Source organism: Tiliqua scincoides, chromosome 1 (genome assembly GCF_035046505.1).
Source record: "Tiliqua scincoides isolate rTilSci1 chromosome 1, rTilSci1.hap2, whole genome shotgun sequence".
NCBI classification, from domain to species: domain Eukaryota; kingdom Metazoa; phylum Chordata; class Lepidosauria; order Squamata; family Scincidae; genus Tiliqua; species Tiliqua scincoides.
In genome coordinates this window covers 43,522,777-43,540,909 of record NC_089821.1, presented here as the reverse complement: position 1 = coordinate 43,540,909, position 18,133 = coordinate 43,522,777, and the positions used below count along the sequence as shown (strand labels likewise).

The following is an 18,133-nucleotide window of genomic DNA, read 5'->3' as shown; positions in this document are numbered from 1 at the left end:
TGAGCCAGATCTTTCAAAAGAGAGTGCAGCCATCTCCAATTCTGTAAAAAATTTTCTGACTCTCAGCCAAAGGATAATTGAGTAGAAGGTTAAAAGGGACCTGGTCTAAAGGCGAATCAAAGTGAATCTGAGTAAGAGAAAAGTTCAGATAAGGTTTCTGCCCAGATCTACATCCATACTGAAGAAACGCTCATTGTAAGTAAAATCCTATTACTACTATCTGCATCTAAGCATATCTACACAGTAAGGAACATTAGACATTTTAGGAACAGGAAAAGACTATTCAGCCCACCACGCTTGTCCTTTTTTGTTTACCTTAATCCTTATTTTTTGGCAAATCCTTAATCCCCTCCTTCACCAGAAACTAATCTCTTAAACTCATTTAAAAGCATAAATCACCCACTAACTTGTTCAAGAGGTTTATTGCCCTGAAAGAATTGATTCTGACTGCTGTACATAAAATACAGGCAGCAGAGACAGCCTGTTCCACTATTCAGCAGTCCTATAAATGAGCCCCCTCAAGAATGCCAAGATACAGTCAGGTGCAAATATGGTGAATTTTCCACCAGTAAGATATTGGGCATTTTCCCCCCACTCATTTCCAGTAAGAATAATCTTGCTCACTCTGCATTTGTCAGAGGCCAAAGACTCTAAAGTTGGTAGGCCTCAAGACTTGTTATGAACCAGACAATGACCATGCTAATGAATAATGATGAACTTAGATAAAGTTCAGTTTTCCTTGTTTTGCTGAGTGGGATCAACTCAAGGCCAAGGGTGAAGGCTGCTATTTAGGGAAGCATCAGTGTGAACAGAGGCATGATTGAGTAAACTCTGGCCAATGGTTCCTCACCCCAGCCCCTCTTTCACAGCTGAAACACATCTAAAAATACATCAGAAAATGGCTACAGACATGCAACTTTTTAACACAGGAATGGCCACACAAAAGCATAATATGTTAGTAAGAGAAACCTCCCAGAATTCTCACCATCGCTCATGCAGATAATGTCCATGTCAGGTCATTCCTGCATGACAAAGGTGAGTGTCAGTGATCATTTTATGGTCACTTCCTTATACCTGCAGAATCTTTTAACACCAAAAGCAGCAACCTTACACTATAAATGACAGAGCGATCACCATATTAAATAGATTTGCCTACCTGGCAACACACAATTGCCCATTCTGGTGCATGGACAGCTTGTTTTCAAATCTGTATAAGACTACACCTTCAAACTGAAAGTAATGAGAAGCAAAGAATAGCAGACCAGCTGTAGGAACAGATCCAGAAGCAAAGAACACCAGGTACAGATGCTCTGGATTTGACCCTATCTAGGTCTGGGTTTCAAAGGAGACTGGTGCCTAAAGGAGATGTTCATAAGACCTAATCTCTTACATTTGAAAAGGAATCTGGGAAACTGATTCTTTCATCCTTCATATTGCAGCTTAAAATGACAGACATGTTAGAGAATGTCAAAATATTTGTAAGAGTATATTATTATTTATCTATTTTACTTAAATATACTAGTATGTGCATGAGACTAGGCAGGCAATATGCTCTAGGCCAAGGGTGCCCAAACCCTGGCCCAGGGGCCATTTGCAGCCCTCAGGGACCCCCAATCTGGCCCACAGAGAGCCCACAGTCTCCAATGAGACTCTGGCCCTTCAAAGATTTGCAGGAGCCCACCCTGGCCCAATACAACTGCTCTCAGCGTAAGGGCAACTGTTCAATCTCTTGTGTGAGCTGCAGGCAAGGGCTCCCTCCACTGCCTGCTGTTTCTAGTATGTGAAGCGGCAGTGGCAGTGAAGGAAAGGACAGCCTTGCTTTGTGCAAGGCCTTCTATAGGCCTTGAGCTAATGAGACCTTCATTCATTCATACAAGTTCTATCTCTAATATATTCATTTAAATTTATTTAAATTTAAAATGTAAATTAATTCTTTTTTTCCTGGCCCCCAACATAAAGAGATACTGTGGCCCTCCTGCCAAAAACTTTTGACACCCCTGCTCTAGGGTAATGCTTCCCAACCTGGGGTACATGTTCCCCCAGGGTACTTGCCAGGACCTTTAGGAGTAATCAAAAAAGAATTGAATAATGGTGGGAAAAATCAGGTCTGTATTAGAATGCTTTGCCGGAGCTGGCAAGGTAGGATGGAAGGCAGCTAGCTGGCTTCAAAAGCCCAACCAATTGCCAGTTTTTGGTCATCAATTCATGTATAATCAGATACGGATCAGCAGTTGAAAACATATAAATTTGTAATAACAACAACTGTATTAATTACAAGCATTTTGCTAGTACGATGGGTACAATTTATGGAAATAGGTTGCCAAAGGGTACGCAAGTGAAAAAAATTTGGAAAACCACTGCACTAGGGCAGTGAGGGAAGTCCTGGGGAGATGAAGGCAGTCATGACCAGCTGTGATAAAAAGGGATGTAATATGGAATATGGGATAGATGCATCCCTAGGACTTATAGCTGGTGTATTTAAATCCTGCAACATATTTTAGATACTGTTTTTGTTGTAGGGAATGCATGTGCATATTTCTGGTGTTTTGTTTATATATACAAGGCACCTTTAGTCCTGGAGAAAGGGTGGGATAAAACTCTGAAGACCTTGCAATAGGTGTCTTGTTTTCTCTTTCACAAGGTACTCTTTATAGGAGTAGCCCACTCCAATTACCATATTTGTGTCCTATTAAGTGTAGCCTGGCTACATGGACATCTACAGTAAATGAAACCTTAGTCTAATCAAAATTCTGAAGGCTTCTCCAACAGCAGTCAAAGGAAGTTAAAGAGTACAGAAAATCACTCACACAGTGAAGGAGTTGCCATTGGTTGCCTTTCTCCATCCACTGATGATCTCCTCTCTATCCTTATTTGCCATGTTCCTCCCCAACCCCAACCAACTCCTTAGGAAATTTTAAGAGGAGAAGTAAAGGAAGATAGACAAAAGCAATGGGTGACTTCTGTGTACAATTTATATCCACCCCAACTTTCCCTGTCTATTTGTTAGGGAGTCTTTAGAATTGTCAACAGTCATTTGATAATGTTGTGGGGTTGCTCTCACATTGGTGAGTGTAATGGGTAACCACATTCTTCATTCCTATTAGTAAGTTCTTGACTACAATACAGTAATGTCCCTATACTACCATGCAAAGCAAATTAGTGAGCTGCAACATCTGTACAGTAATATAATTCTATAGGGTAGCTATAAGAGAATGCCAAAAGGAAGACAATTCAGGTTACACTAGCAGCTATCACATACCAAGGCTTTTAAGCAAGCAGTCAACAAATACAGTCATAAGGTTATCAGTGGTAGTCAGAAATTTAATTCTAGCAACTAAAAGGGAACGCTCCAGTATGCTCCATCACAGGAATAACAACTGAAGTTGTTGGCAACACAGGGACACAGACTCTCAAAACATTGCCAGGCTGCACTGCGTGTTGGGATGCAGCATGTCATGAATTGGAATAGTAGTGTGCTACGGGCTTACACACTGCCTACCACTGTGAACTTTTCTTGTCAAGTGATGGACATAAATGGAACCCATGTATTTTGCCTCAAGGAAACAGGAAGCAAAACAGGTATGCCTCACTGATTACAAAAAATGGCTGATTACTGAGTGAGCCACAATTTGTAGACTTCAGCATGTAACCAAGTCCCAGTAGCCTTGTATTCTAAGGAAAGAGCATAGATAGTCAGCATTTGAGAGTAGAAAAGAGACACATATAAAGAGGGATTAACCCTTTCCCTCTTACCACTTTTCTGCTCTTAATTGCTCCCTTAAAGTTTCAAATGCAAGTCTGCAAAGGAATATACAAGTTTGCAAATGAGCTGAGACTCTCAAAGTGGAAGAAACAGCCTTGAGAGTGTTTAGGAGCAGAAAAGCAGCAAGGAGAAAGCAGAGGGAAGGAAAGCAGTTAAATACATACACGCATTCCACAGTTTCTGCTCCAAATTCTCATCTCCTGAAGATGCTTTTGTTGAAAAAGAGCTGTCACTCCTGTTTGAGTTGAAGATGTAGTTCAAACCTATCCTGGACCCAGGGCTAATTCTTCCCCAATCCTATGTATTTGAGCTAGTGAGCAATTTCCACTGGGGTATACATCTGCATCTTCTGTAAACATGCTTTTCAAGCCCAGTCAACAGCAACAAAAGCTACAAACTTTAATTTTCCCAGAAACTGATAATTTGCTATTTCTGCTATTGCTAATGCAGAGCACGTATGTCAGGCTTCTCATGTTTTTCTGAACCCCATAGACCCATATGTCCACAATGTTTTACTGCTGGGTTACATAAATTTAGCTAAACTAAGTGGAATTGCATCTTTTTAGATTGTGAGCCCTTTTGGGACAGGGAGCCATTTAGTTATTTGATTTTTCTCTGTAAACCGCTTTGTGAACTTTTAGTTGAAAAGCGGTATATAAATACTGTTAATAATAATATTAATAATAATAATTGCTTGATGAAAACCAAAAATGAACAACAATGTTGATGAATTCTGCTGAAGTACAATTTTTGCATGCCTTATCACAATTTATATACAATGAATATGCACTTATTTCTCTTTTCCAGTAAAGTGTGACTCTTAAAAACAAGACTTGCACCTAGTTCTATAACTCATCAAATAGGAATCAAAGGAATATACAAGACAAGTTTATAATGGTTTCTTTTAAACTGGCTTTTTCAACACTTCAGTGGTATGCAGCTTGAAACAATCTAGTTTCTTTTGTTCATTTCAAAACAAAGAAACAAAGCTCATTTGATAATGAACTTCTCTCAAGGATATTTCACCATTTTCTCCTTCTCTCTTTCAATTTTTTCATTTTCTGGTAAATTTTACACTTTTCTTGTAAATTTGTAATTAGCAAAATATTACTCAGTTTTTTACTTCCATGAAAAAATATAACATATGTTCCCATTGGTTTATTACACAGATCTTAGTTTTTATATAAAAACTTGATTAATTGTAATTCTGAACAGTCACTTAAATTGCCAACCTAAACTGTATTCATTTATTTGCAGAACCAACCAACAGAGAACTACAGACTGCCAACTGCATGTTCCTAACCTTTTCTCTCATCTTTTTGCTTCAGAAATTTGACCCAAAGGTACACATCTTAAAAAGTCTTCAGCTGCGCATTTTGGAAATTAAACAACAACATTCAATGTTTTATTGTTATTTGTATGAATATAACATCACACATTCATGGTGATACAATCAAGGGGGTAGAAAAGCAACATAGAGTTTCCATTCAGCATACCTATCTGCTCTCCTAATCCAAAGTGACTTCCCATGTTACAGTTTAAAGACAGAAAAGAATTGTGTCACTTCTAGATCTGAAAAAGTCTTGCCTGAATATAATATAGTACCAGCACAAGGACATATGAATGGACAGCTGACTCCTTCAGTTCAAATCTGCTTTATCCACTAATTTCTTTATTTTAAAGGAAACACACCATGTTCTACCTAGCATAAACAAGGACTGAAATAATCTTGAGGCCACATGATTCTGCTACATTATTATAATTAATTATAATTAATTAGGTATCAATCTATTGGGAGAAAAATTGGGAGCACCACATAACCCATTCTTAAGTATATGAGAGATGTGATCGTTTACAGTTCACTGATTCAAAGAATTGTTGACCAATAGCTGGGATATGTACTTCAGAGAAATTCATACAAATATATTAGGAAGATTCCTAAGCCAAAACATCTTCCATAAACTGATTAGAAGCTACATGCTCAGATTGGAGACAGTTCCCCAACCATGCCTATGCTTGGATCAATGTTGAACGTGTAATAATTCATGAAACTGGAGACTAGTATTTTCTCAAAAGACTGACCTGCCCCATAACAAAGTACAGACTCTTACAACATTCCATAGCAAACTGATATTTAATCAAAATAAATGGGTCCTAAGCATTAATAGCCAATAATTTGAAAAGCACAACCAAGTATTTAACTCCCAATTATCTCAGTGACACTTAACAGATTTTCTCTGGAATGAATCCAGTACAAGAATCCAGACTATGACAAACACAAGCAGCGAACAAGAGAATCAGAATGAACTATACTAGAGAAAGCAGCGGTGTTTGCAGGAGAAGGAATAAACTAACATGGATGGTTTAAGCAAGAATGAGTCCATAACAAATGACAGAGAGAAAGTGGGGATGGAAATCATCATCATGATGTGTACAAAAACTAGTTCTGGACCCTAAATAGTTTTGGACCATTCAAATCCTAAGCACAGTCTGGGCAAGATAGTTCTGCCAGTTCAAAGAACAATAAAGCTAAACCACACTCTTCCTTAACTGTTCACCTTCTCTTGATATCCCCCATCTCTAAAGCAGCCACCTTGGTTACCACAGAAACAACCAGAGGAAAAAGAGTTCCTGCTTGAAAGAGGTGAGCCATTTGATTATTCATATTAAGCAAATACATATCATATAAAGTGGCCAGAATTATGATCTGTGACATTGGTTCCTGACATTTCCACACATTCAGTAGACATAAGGGAAATTATTTTTGTTCAGAAACTGAAGAGCATTTCAGATGTGAGCTGTTCAAAGAATCAAGAAGGGGTTGTTTACAGTTCATGACCCTACTGAATCAAGGAAGTAGTTTTAGGATTGCAGCCATAATCCAAGACACTTCAACTCAAGGATGGCAGACTTATGCTCTGCATGGGGGAGAAAGGTCCCATGAAAGTCATTGGAACTGTATCCACAGGGACACATCTACACTACTTTTCCTTTTGCACAGTACACGATTGTCTGTCTGCAGCATTCTTATGATGAAGTCAACCCCATCCAGTACTACAACTGTACTTTCTAAAAACTGCATGGGGATTGTTTAGGGTGGAAAACAATCTCAAGAGTTCGGGAACAAGAAACCGAATCTCCAAGATGCACTGTTGGACTTTTTTTTCTGCTTTGGACCTGTCTTCCTGCCTTCCCAAGGGAGAAGTCGCTGGAAGAAGGTGATCTAAGGCAACAAAAACCTCTTGCAATACCCTTTTTTTGGGAGGGGGGGCAAGAGAAAACAGTTGGGGAGGGGAAAAGAGATATCCTAAGCAACAAGATGTAGCAGATGTAAGGCCACTGACACAGAGATCCAAAACACCAACAGAAAAATGGCTTCATTTGTTTGGGCTTTTTTGCACAATTCACTGCCTCAGTTTAAACAAATGGGCACGGGGAAGGAGCGGGCAGGTGTTCTGCTGAATTCTTCTTTGCTAAGACATCACCAAGCTTTGAGGCAGGCACTCTCTGGGCCCTGAGGGCCACAAAAACAGCCCCCGGGCATTGCATTGAAGTGCAGCTTGGATGCAGAAGGCTGGAACTTTTGTGTTCGAATTCTTGTGAGGAGGGGGCAAGGAGAGAGAGAGGCTGCGAAGATGGCCTCTCCGCACTACACCTTGGAGAGGCTGCAATCCTATCCACACTTACCTGGGAGTAAGCCCCATTGACTACAGTGGCACTTACTTCTGAGTAGACATGCCTAGGCTTGGGCTCCGGGCACATTCCGAGGTGGCAGAGGACGGAGCACCCCCAGGCAGCCTTGCAGACCCCCGCCGGAACCGCCCCCAGGCGAAGCCCTGCACAGTTCCCCGGACTAGAGAGAAGGACGCGCCTTCCTCCTGGAGGCAGACCTGACCAGGGCCACACTTTCCTGGGCGCCAGCCCCACCGACTCTCAGGGGACCGCGGCCGCCGCCACCCTCCTCGCAGGCAGGCGCGTGGCTTACCTTGCTCCGCCTGGACGCGCTGGCAGAGGACCAGGAGCACCCCGAGGAGCGCCACGGCCGCCTTGGCGAGCAGCCCTCGGCCGGCCTCGGCGCTCCTGCGCTCGGGGAAGGGCGGCGGAGGCCGGCGGAGGCTGGGGCCGGCGCCTGCCGCAAGGAGTCCCCGCAGGCGCACGCGAGGCTCACCACCCCTCGGGGCGGCCGGAGCCGCCGCCAGCGTCGCCCCCGCGCCGAGAGCCATTGAGGGGGCGGCTCAGCTCGCACATCCCCCTCGGGGGTCGCTGCCCTCAGAGCCCGCGGCTGCCCATGGCGCGCAGGAGGCAGGCGGCAGGCGGCTGCTCCTCACAGCAGCAGGTGGAGAGGAGGAGGCTGCGAGGAGCCGCAGAGCCCCCCCATGCGCCCGACCGCGGACGCCCCCTGCCTGGCAGGCTCCCTCCCGGGCGAGCTCCGCTGCTCCTTCTGGGGCTGGGATTGCAGCGCGCGAAGGGCGCTTCATCCACAAAGGATTCACGTAGCAACCACCACCCTCCGCCCCTTCCCCGCTCGCTCCTCCGGAGCTGCAGGCGCGGCTGCGCTCCCGAGGCAAGGGGGACCCCTTCCGGCCTCTCCAGGCCCTCGCCGGCCAACGGGGGAGGCAGCCAGGCTGGCGCCCCGCCGAAAGTTCCTGCGCGGGGAGGGGTCTTCGGTGCCACCCCAGAGGCGGGAGGCTCAGGCTCCAATCCTAGCCCCACTTGCCTGCGAGTAAGCCCCCTCGACTATAACGGGACTTCTCAGTAGACATGCATAGGATTGGGCCCTAAAGCGACAAAATCCTATTCACTGTCCTGGGAGTAAGCCCCATTGACTTTAATGGGACTTACTTCTGAGTAGACGTGCATTGAATTGGGCTCTAGGAGACCCACACCTGCTCCTGCTCCTCAGTCCTCAACAGGACCAGACGGTTTCCTTCTCCAGCAATGCAACTGGTTCTTCCACCTTTGGAGCAGAAACATTATGCTCACCTTCAGAAATACTGTATTAGAAAAAGGATACTCACCCAGAAGTATTCCCCCCACACACTATAGCATTTATATATGTTGCATTCCCCTATTTAAGGTAGTAAACTTAAAAATGCAATAAGAGATAAAACTGTTGTTAACGAGTGAGCACAAGCACCAATCCACACTCAGCCAATTCAGCAAACCATATAAAAATTAATCAGTGATTCAGAGCAGCCTCTCAACACCATCCAGAAATAAGTCGTTTTGACAGCCCTTTGGGAAGTCCATCAGAGAAGACTATACCAGAGAACTTCCCAGCTGTCACCTGGGTCACATACTCATTCACCCTCTCTCAGAGGAGAGCACCGAGAGAGAATCAAGGATGGGCAAGTCCAGTGTGACTTGACTCAAGTCTAGTCATAAGTCTCCACCCTGTGACTCGATGATGAGTCCTAAAGGGTGGACTTTCCAAGTCGACCAGAGCATTTTGGTGTCTTGAAAAGACTCAAGTCACAAGTCTTTCCCTTTAAAAATGGAGCTGCTGCTGGGCTGTGTGCATCTGTTAGAGTTTTCTTTAAACACTCCCCTGCTGTCCCCACCCCATCTGTAAACAAGGCAGGCAGGGGTGGGACAGATTGCATGAGAGTGGGGACAGAAGTGGCAAGAGGGAGGAGAGTTATTTGCAACAGCTGGGAGGCTTACCAGCCCAATCCTTTGCAGCTCTACTCAGAAATAGTCCCATTTGTGCCAGTCATTCAATGAGGCTTCTTCCTCCCAAGTAACAACAGATCACACAGGAACCATGCATTTGGAAAGTGTGATTGCTATGAACTGCCTCCCCCCAGCTTCCCCGCCTCCTTTCCCCACCCCCAAGCTTCTCCAGTCAATTCCAAGGCAAGAACCCCCTTGGGCTCCTCCTTCTGTCTACCTCATCCAAAGAAACAAATCAGACTGCCCATCCTTCATCCAATGACCAGCAGTTCCTTCAGAGATGGAAGAGAGCCCACTCTCACCTCCCACCCCTCCCCTCCCGCTGGATGCAAAAGAAAAACATTAACCCTTTCCTGCCTCCTTGCTGGAACTTCCCTGCTGTTCACCTAGTCTGAATGATGGCCCCATGAGGTCTTTCACTCTGCAAAAAAAGTAAGCAAGCACACCCAGACAAAGACAGACTTGAATCTGCATGCGTGAGGACTGAGTGCTGAGTCAATGGCCTCAGACTCGAGTCAGTGCTGGTGTCATCAACACAGGTGACTCAAGTCTGCACAAGTCAGCAAAAAACACGTTTTTGGAACTCGGTCTCAAATTACCCGACTCGATTTCCCATCCCTTCTGAGAACTCAAAATACGCTCTGGACAGGAGGACAAGAAAATTCTTCCTTCCTAAAGAAGTGATCCAGCAGCAAGCCCCTCTGCCTAACCACCTCAGGAATGGCAACTTCAAGACTTCCAGTCTGGAAATAGCTGATATGTCCCAGCATAGTGCCAACCGACATAAGTTCTTCCTAAGTAGGGAGTAAAACCAGTATCTGTATTTAAAAATGAGTTCAGGGGGATTCAGGAAGTTATAGGCTGTTCAGTTTCCTTACAAAGAAAGGTTACAGTTATTATCTCCATCCTATTTGTACTAAGCTGCAATTTAACTGCACCCAAAACTTACAGACTAAATTTTAGAACCAAAATTGCCACTCCTGGATAGATAAAGAAATACAGAGCTGGTGTCAGCAGCATATTGATAAAACCCAACATAAGGGTTCCATATGGCGTCACCAAACAGCTTCATATAGATTAGATCAGTGGTTCTCAAGCCTGTCTCTTAAGTCTTCCACCACTGCTACTTTTTTTACTGAATTATATATTCTATTGTCAGCACTTTAGAAATCATTTTGACCAAAAGTGAGATATATAGATCTTTAAAAGAAGGATAAGAATGTTATCGCCGACAAAGACAAAAGCTGCCAATAGGTGTAACAGAATAGCTAGAGAAGGTCTTCACTGGTTAGTTTCCAAACACGAATCTAACTAGGGCCCATCACCATGTTAGAACCCAAACTGAAGAGGTTTCTGGAAGGATTTTGTCATTCAGAAATTAAGGGCCCAATGCTATCCAACTTTCCTGTGCCAATGCGCTGCAACTATGCGCTGCAACCTGTGGTGGTGGAGGGCAGTCATGGAGGCCTCCTCAAAGTAAGAGAGAATTTGTCCCCTTATCTCAGGGCTGCATTATGACTGCATTGGTGCTGGAAAGTTGAATAAGATTGAGCGCTTAGGCTGCAATCCTAACCACACTTTCCTGAGAGTAAGCCCCACTGAACAAAACAGGACTTACTTCTGAGTAGACCTCGTTAGGATTGTGCCCTTAGTTGCAATTGCATGCCTAATCAAATTCCCCCCCCCCCCCAAATAATGAGGTATACGTCTAACGTTACTTTGGTGTTGTCTATGCATACTCATGATTAAGGAGTATTGATAGCATTTGTTTTAACCAATTAGCACCAAGCTCACTCTACTTGGCAAACACACAACCCCCATCTCAGGGGGGAATTTCTCATACCCCTGGATAAATGTATTTACAAAACATGTAAGCAAATATTTTATAACATTTAAGCAAAAGTTTAGTCTAGCACCACAAATCTTCAAAAAAAACCCATGAAGACAGCAACCACCTAGCTTCTGAACACAAACCTGCAAGGCAGTTGGTCTCCCATGCTCCATCAACAATAAAGCACTAGCAATATTGCAAGCATAAGACTGTTTCAAGAGAGGATATAGCAAGTGATAAACTACACACCAAGTAACAATGCCACATACAAATAATCTGCATAACAGTTACAGCATCAGCCTATAGGAAACAATATTACGGCTGGGTAAAGGCTACCTGCTCTTCCGATTCTGCAAACAATGGTCTGGAAAGGTTTCAGTCAGACAGACAACACACATATATCATACCTGCCTGATGCTGTAAGTCAGTAGAAAGGACCCACGTATAGGGTCTTGCATTGAAACAAACCTTGGTCATACTAGTAGACATCCTGAGATAGGAAATAGACAGAGTGTGTCCTATTGGTACTCCTGGACCTGTCCATATCTTTTGTTTCTGTTAATCTCTGTATCCTAGGTTGTCTTACCAAGGTAGAATTGGGAGGTAATAGTTTGCTGCAGTTCCAACCCTTTTATGTAGGATAGATTTCAGACATTAGTGCTGAAACACTGTTGATCCACCCTATGATCACAGGGTCTCCCATGCTGTCCAACATCTACATGAATACTAGATGAGAGCATTTGAAGATTTGGGCTATGGTGTCATGAGTATGCAGATGATACCCACTTTTCTTTCCCTCTCATTTCTATCTAATTGTAGGGAAGCAGTGGAGGAATGAAAGCAGCATGTGAACTCTCTGATGATCTGGATGGTGACGAAGACAGACAAGATGAAAGTACTGCTGGTACAGATAGTTTGGGATAGGGTTGCACTCCCCCTGAAGATGCAGGTTTGCAGCCTGGGTATACTCTTAGACTAGACATTGTCTACAGCTGTCAAAGCCGGTGGCAGTGGATAGAAGTGCAAAGTTGATATGACAGCTGTGTCCTTTCCTGGAGAAGGATATTTTTTTTATTTAGAGTATTTCTATCCCACCTTTCTCCCCAAAGGGACCCAAGAGACCATACAACAAAAACTAGAAATACAAAAACATAAAATCAAATTAAAAACACAAATTAAAACATTAAAAACTTTCACAATAAATAGCATATTAAACACAGCAATCATGTTAATCAATAAAAATGGCAACTGCAGCAATTTTATAAAAGCCCCCAGCCTGTAAAAAAAACCAGATGTTAAAAAGATGTTTAAATTTCTGCCCAATGTTGTATATACACAGCAGTGATCAAACGTGTACACCTGTGGGCTGGGCAGAAATGGGTTTAAAAAGACGTAAAACATGCAGAGAATCCAGAAGGTTTCTCTGAAAAGCAATGTCTTCAGGCCTCGCGGGAACGTTTCCAGGGAGGGAACAGTTTGTAAATCAAGGGGGAGGGAGTTACATAATGTTGGGGCCACTATTGAGAAGGCCCTATTTCTTATGCAGCACAGTAATGCACATTTTGACAATTTCCATTTTATCCTACTGCAGTGCACTCTGCAGGATTGCCCTTGAAAAAGGCTAGACAAGGAGAGTTGGTCCAGAACGCAGTTGTCAGACTAGAAACACCACATAGAACAGATAGCTTCAATTTTAACAGCCAATGGATTTCAATATGTTTCTGAACCTAGTTAGTACATGTCATCTTTTCTCTCTCTCTGGGTTGTCAATGGTGATATTAAAAAATCAGTTCCTGTTGAAACAATACAGCAGCGTCCTCAGCAATTTTAAGCCATCCCATGTGATCTTGTGGCAGTTGGTAAACCACATTTAGCATATTTCAAGTCCTCTAGGTCAGTGTTTCTCAAACTTTGGGTCGGGACCTACTAGGTGGGTCGTGAGCAGATTTCAGGTGGGTCCCCATTCAGCTTCAGTCCAGCTCAGTACCGCCCCCCCCCCCACTCTCTAAGATTAAGTTCTCACCTGGGTCTCCTTTGCACCTTGAATTGTTTATTGGAGGGTCTTACCTATTGAAAGAAATGATGCTGTAAGAAATGGTTTACTTATTTTCTTCGGAATGTATACAGATCCAAGCCAGTGTCTAGTTAGGGCTCCACTGTTGTAAGGGAGATTAAAAACAGAAATGAGTGTTTAAGTCATCTATTGATAGGTGGTGGTGTGTGGTGCTCATAAGTGTTCCCACTTTCCCTTATTAGTTGGCAACCTTCAGTCTCGAAAGACTATGGTATCACGCTCTGAAAGGTGGTTCTGGAACAGCGTCTAGTGTGGCTGAAAAGGCCAATTCGGGAGTGACAATCCCTTCCACAACGGGAGCAAGTGCAGTCTGTCCCTGGCCTGTCTCCCTGGCTATGGGCCTTCCTTCTTTGCCTCTTAGCCTCAGACTGTTGGCCAAGTGTCTCTTCAAACTGGGAAAGGCCATGTTGCACAGCCTGCCTCCAAGCGGGCCACTCAGAGGCCAGGGTTTCCCACTTGTTGAGGTCCACTCCTAAGGCCTTCAGATCCCTCTTGCAGATGTCCTTGTATCGCAGCTGTGGTCTACCTGTAGGGCGCTTTCCTTGCACGAGTTCTCCATAGAGGAGATCCTTTGGGATCCGGCCATCATCCATTCTCACGACATGACCGAGCCAACACAGGCGTCTCTGTTTCAGTAGTGCATACATGCTAGGGATTCCAGCACGTTCCAGGACTGTGTTGTTTGGAACTTTGTCCTGCCAGGTGATGCCGAGAATACGTCGGAGGCAGCGCATGTGGAAAGCATTCAGTTTCCTCTCCTGTTGTGAGTGAAGAGTCCATGACTCGCTGCAGTACAGAAGTGTACTCAGGACGAAAGCTCTGTAGACCTGGATCTTGGTATGTTCCGTCAGCTTCTTGTTGGACCAGACTCTCTTTGTGAGTCTGGAAAACGTGGTAGCTGCTTTACTTTCCCTTATAGGTTCATGGTAATATCTTACCTAAACATAGGGTTTACTGCCACCTATCGCCCAGTTATGCCCCTTGTACTTACAATGTAATGTTGTTTATGAGAAATCAGCAGTCTGCAGCAGTTATGAGGAATTCAGCAGTCACCACCTGCTGAATGGGAACTACCATTAGACCCACTATGCATGTACCTGCCAGCTGCAACCCATACAAAACTGCTTTCTTGAGTGAAGCACCTTATTTGAACCAGTTGTTAATGCAGCAATAGAATTGGAGACTGCTGTGTTGATGTTGCTGTTCAGAAGTGAGAGGCAATCACTGTTCAGAAGTGAGATGCTGTTCAGAAGTGAGAAGTGTGGGGAATAATCACAGGGCACACTACCTGCCTTTTTTTCTAGTATCCCCAAGAGCTGAATGTTGCTGTTTGTGCAAGTGGTGCCTTTTGGGCTTGGTCCTCTGCTAAGAAAGCTCTAGAAAAAGAGAAGATAGGGAAGAGAAATAGATATCGGGATGGGGGGGCTAGCTTTCTCTTGCATTTCCCCCCCCCAAACAGAAGTTAATCTATTATTCAAATTCTATATATTTTCAATTCAGACAGGTGAGCAGATAATGTTTAAGGTGAACATTTGCCTGTAATACTCCCTATTGTGTTTTTGCCCCTTCAACATACTGTTGTACTGTACTACTTGAAGCAAATATTTATTTCCCAGAGTAGAGGTAATATTGTCCTGGTCTCCATACATTCTCCATTTACTGCACAGACCTGGGGGCAGGATATTGTGGATCCCTTTCCCATTCGCACATTTGAGAGATCTCCATACAAGAAGGGTTTGTGACATGTAGGGATCACTTTTCACAGGTGAGCCATGTCATATTTTCAGATTAAGTGAAAAGAGCCCTTCATTTAGTATCTGATATTTATTTTTAAAAACCTCTAGTTCTCGGCCTCCCTTTCAGGAAAGGAAACAAGCTTTTATACTTGATACCCAAGAAGCAGAATGCTCATGAAAAGGTTTGAAGTGAGAGAGTAAAGAACAACAACAGTGGAACATGGGTAGCAAAATACACAAAAATGGTTAGAATCCCAACAAAATATCCACATGTACAATTTTTTTCTGCAGGATTTTTCTCTTCCAATAAGACCAGATGAAATGAAATCGCAGGAAAGCATAACATTTTAAGAAAATACAACCTGCATAATCACTGAACCAGCCTGTCTCATTTGTGCTAACTTGCTTAATTTTTCTTACTATGAACATTTTATGGGAAGACGCTTCCATATTATGCCTATCTGAAACATCTACAAGGATGTCCTGTTCCTGTGACAGCCAGCCTAATCTCAACCATTAGGGCAGGGCCCTCTGGTGGTATTAACAGGGTACTAGATTTTATCTGAAATCTTACAACTGGATTGGCTAAATTTTATTTAGGCAACAAATGGGCAACAAAAATGTTATATAATTTGGAGCAATATAGAAATTTGAGTGGTCAGATGTTATTCCTTTTTCATTAGTATACCTGATTCGGAAATTATGGTTGGTTTTTGTTTATTTTGTGGCTGTGACTACAGAAGATATTAATCTCTTGAATCCAGTTTTGTTGGCATCCTTCAGTCTTGGAAGACTATGGTATCACGCTCTGAAAGGTGGTTCTGGAACAGAGTGTCCTCTCCAGTGCGCGAAGCCTAGGTAAAGTAGATACGGAGGATAGACTGTTTCCCACGCAGCAATCCAGTATGGTGTGCTTATGTCATATTGATGATGATGATGATGATGATATTAGATATGCTCTATAACTTGATCTAACGCCTTAAACCAGACCGGGACACCATATAGCAGGCATGTCCAAGAGGTAGATCGTGATCTACCTGTAGATCGTGAAGGGATCAGAGGTAGATCACCAGCCCCACTTGGCTCCATCTCTCCAGCAGCTTGCCCCATCGCTAGGAGAGAACTTGTGCTGGCAGGTAGTCTGCTGATGGCTTGCCGTGGCTGCTGATCCTTTGCCTTTTTTTTCCCTGCCTGCGGGTGTATTGGGGGCGCTTTTTGTTTTTGTGCCAAAAGTTTGTGGGTACCCTAGGGGGCCGCCACCACCCGCACCCCGCGACAAGACACCACAGGCCCAGCGTCATACCTGGTCTCCTGCCTCTCAGAATCGCCCATTCTTGCCCCCGCCCGAACACCCCTTAGAAGTGTGTTATATACCGGGCGATATCCATTTGCCTGGGCTTTAACTGAATACTTACCGCATTAGTTGTGTCGTGTGCTGGTCGTTGGTCACTTTATAGTTCGCTTTCATTAAACGTTTTCAGGGAGACACAAAGTGTCAAGAATTTGGTGATTTTGGCGGGCTTTTCCAATTTTGTTCTAACTTGACTATGCCTTGCCTTCAAATTGGTTCAAACCACTGTGACTTTTGCTTGCCTCTGCAATTTTATTTTGCCTTGCCTTTGCGTTGATTCTATACTGTGTGCAGAATTTATTAAATCACGTATTTGAACTTGTTTGGCAGTATTTGATTTTATCAGGTTTGCTGGACAGGTGTTTGAGTTTTTTTGATGATTGTTTGGTGGTATTTGATTATTGGTGCCAGTATGATGAATTCTTATTTTTACTTTTAGAACTGCATGTGTGGTTTTGGCATCTCCAGTCCTCTGCTCTCCAAAGGCAGTTTCTGGAAGGGACCATCAGGCCCAGCTGGGGAGACTGTTTGGCTGGGGGGGTGGAGTCTGCAGGCCTGCCTGATTGCTCTCCTCCTCCTCCTCTCTCCCCAGGTACTTTACAGCTTGCTGGGCTTGCCAGAGGCTGCTCTCCAGAGGCAGTTTCTGGAAGGGACCATCAGGCCCAGCTGGGGAGACTGTTTGGCTGGGGGGTGGAGTCTGCAGGCCTGCCTGATTGCTCTCCTCCTCCTCCTCTCTCCCCAGGTACTTTACAGCTTGCTGGGCTTGCCAGAGGCTGCTCTCCAGAGGCAGTTTCTGGAAGGGACCATCAGGCCCAGCTGGGGAGACTGTTTGGCTGGGGGGTGGAGTCTGCAGGCCTGCCTGATTGCTCTCCTCCTCCTCCTCTCTCCCCAGGTACTTTACAGCTTGCTGGGCTTGCCAGAGGCAGTTTCTGGAAGGGACCATCAGGCCCAGCTGGGGAGACTGTTTGGCTGGGGGGTGGAGTCTGCAGGCCTGCCTGATTGCTCTCCTCCTCCTCCTCTCTCCCCAGGTACTTTACAGCTTGCTGGGCTTGCCAGAGGCTGCTCTCCAGAGGCAGTTTCTGGAAGGGACCATCAGGCCCAGCTGGGGAGACTGTTTGGCTGGGGGGTGGAGTCTGCAGGCCTGCCTGATTGCTCTCCTCCTCCTCCTCTCTCCCCAGGTACTTTACAGCTTGCTGGGCTTGCCAGAGGCTGCTCTCCAGAGGCAGTTTCTGGAAGGGACCATCAGGCCCAGCTGGGGAGACTGTTTGGCTGGGGGGTGGAGTCTGCAGGCCTGCCTGATTGCTCTCCTCCTCCTCCTCTCTCCCCAGGTACTTTACAGCTTGCTGGGCTTGCCAGAGGCTGCTCTCCAGAGGCAGTTTCTGGAAGGGACCATCAGGCCCAGCTGGGGAGACTGTTTGGCTGGGGGGTGGAGTCTGCAGGCCTGCCTGATTGCTCTCCTCCTCCTCCTCTCTCCCCAGGTACTTTACAGCTTGCTGGGCTTGCCAGAGGCAGTTTCTGGAAGGGACCATCAGGCCCAGCTGGGGAGACTGTTTGGCTGGGGGGTGGAGTCTGCAGGCCTGCCTGATTGCTCTCCTCCTCCTCCTCTCTCCCCAGGTACTTTACAGCTTGCTGGGCTTGCCAGAGGCTGCTCTCCAGAGGCAGTTTCTGGAAGGGACCATCAGGCCCAGCTGGGGAGACTGTTTGG

The 18,133-nt window shown here is 44.8% G+C and overlaps 1 protein-coding gene across 1 annotated transcript in view; it reads right to left on the bottom strand.

Moving 5' to 3' along the window:
- The window catches only part of KIAA1549L (KIAA1549 like), a 183,637-nt gene extending 175,825 nt beyond the window's left edge, over positions 1–7,812 (bottom strand). Inside the window, exon 1 of the mRNA XM_066610104.1 lies at positions 7,749–7,812. The gene's annotated coding sequence lies outside the window, so the exon portion shown is untranslated. The remainder of the gene's footprint in view (positions 1–7,748) is intronic.
- Positions 7,813–18,133: the final 10,321 nt, after the last annotated feature.